Here is a 2,356-nt window from a genome sequence, read left to right as displayed (position 1 = left end):
TGTAAAACGAGTTTCAAGTACAGATAATGAGAACTGGTGCTAAAAAAGCAGTACTGGCTTGGAAAAGCGCGTACCGGAAAAGTGCTCGGAAAATTATAAGAAAAATATGATAATTCTTAGAAAAATGTCTAGTTTCAGAATCCAAAGTTTGGGATTAAAATGCTAAGCGTAGCAATTAAAGTTAATACTGTGTGTTTAAGTGCGTTTGGGCTATAAATAGGCACACTTGGGCACAAAACCCTAAATAACTATTGCATGTACGTGGCTTGGGTGAGGGTGGCTGACCAGAATAGTGTCCAAAGGCCTTCTTCTCCATTTCTTGGCCAAGTAATCACCTTTTGCTTGGTTTCTTCACCTCCAAACACTTGAGCCTTGTGTGACTGGCCTTGTGAGTGTGTAGAGAGCTTGTGTTCTGAGTTGAGAGGCTGTTGGAAGTCAGTTTTGAGGGCTGAGTTGGAGAGTTGAGTTGTGGGAACCTTGGAGTTGGCTTGTTAAGCTTCAAGGTGTGTTCTTTGCGGAGAAAGGACCAACCTTTAACTTACATTTTCGTGTGCAAAGAGAGACAGAACCTTGGAGTGATCTTTTGAGCTGCAAGAGCACCTCTTGTTGGCTGGTTGAGCTTTGGTAAGCCTTGTCACCTTGGTCTTGAGTCTTTGAACTTAAAAATGAAAGCTTGATGCATGTTAAGGCTTAAAGATGATAACTTGTTGTTGGGTAATGTTGAACACGCCTAGAATGCATGTTTAGGTGCTTTAAATCGTTAAAAACCCAACCTTGGAAGGATATCTTCACGAAATGCATTTTCTGCATTCTGTCGTGAAATATCCGGATAAGTGCCCGATGAATATCCGGATATGTGATATCCGGATATGGGTTTTGAGTATCCGGATATTAGACATCCGGATATGGGATTCTGGATATCCGGATATTGCATATCCGGATATGGTCCCGAGGAATATTCGAATAATCTGGGATTTCGAAGAACAGTAGCTGTGTTGTGAGGACAGTAGGCTATTGGGGGTTTGGGGACCCTAGATTGATGAAGTTGAACTTCTGTTTTAATTAAACTAAGGCAGAATCAAGTGATTAAGGACTTATGGCTTGGTATGGAGCCTTAAGACGTTAAACGTATGGAAAGGCGTTGTCTTAATATTGTATGCTTGTGGTGCATGTTGTTGATGTATTGTTGGTTCATAACAGATTGTGAGTCTGCTGTGTTTGGACTTTGAGCTGTGGACTCTTGGCTTTTGGAGTTAGCTTGCAAGGTAAGCTTTCGTGTCCTCGGTTTAGCCATGTTGTGGTTCCACCATGTACCATGGGGGTATGGTTTATGCATGTTGTGTACATGCTTTTGGAATATTTGATATGTTGATTGAACTTTACATGTAATGGCTTTTAATATGCATGTGTTGTTTCATCTTGACGGGAAGCCTGAGTATGTAGCGCCATACAAGACGGTGTACCGGGGTGAATGCAAGTGGTACTTGCACGGTGTGTAGGTGATAGACTACCTGCATTGTCTCTGGCCAGTAGATTAGTATTGACACACATGGCATGATTATCTGCTGCATTGCATTGTTTTAGAAATGATAAATGATAAACTGCTTTTGAACTTATATTGCACATGTAAGTGAGCTTGGGGTGGAAGATCCTTGAGGACTCACTGACTTACTGAGATTTCTATATTAGAGATCTTACCCCACGTTTGGGGAATGCTTATTTCAGGATCAGGTAGTATGGGTACTGATGCCTCAGGCGGCAGGAGGCCGGAGCTTAGCTGATTATGTTTTACTGCTTTATGTTAGCATGACTGGATTTGGATGCTGTTTATGTTTTCCGCTATTTATAATATGTTGTTGTTGAGACTGTTGTTGGGCATGTTGCCTTATTTGAGTGAGCATGGGGATTGTCCATGACACTCTCTGTTAGTACTTTTTAGATTGGAGTTGTATAAACTGTTAGATGGTCCGGTCTACATTGTTGTAATTCCACGACTAGAACCACACTTATATTATCTATGTTATGAGGTATTTCAGTTAGCTGTTTTATTGCAATTACATACAGGCGATGTTTTATTAATTGATTATTAAGCAAGTTGGTAATGTTAATGGCATCATAATTGAAAAGAAAAAGTAATTCCGCATTTTTAATTAAGCGCGGCTTATTACAATATTATGATAACATTACCAGATATATACGGGGTGTTACATTTATGGTATCAGAGCAATGGTTCGAGGGAAAAGCCTGTATGTATTGCAATTGCTAGGTTGTTGGTTGTGTCTGTCTTTGTGTTTACTCCGTCGAATTTTAGTATGATGCTGTATATGTGATCACATTGCGTGGGCCTGATCAACTC

This window comes from Gastrolobium bilobum, unplaced genomic scaffold (assembly GCF_033153095.1).
Source record: "Gastrolobium bilobum isolate Gb01-03AN ecotype WA unplaced genomic scaffold, APGP_CSIRO_Gbil_v1 utg91145, whole genome shotgun sequence".
In the NCBI taxonomy this organism is placed as follows: Eukaryota; Viridiplantae; Streptophyta; class Magnoliopsida; order Fabales; family Fabaceae; genus Gastrolobium; species Gastrolobium bilobum.
The sequence above is the reverse complement of the archived record's forward strand: the minus strand, read 5'-3'. Positions refer to the sequence as shown.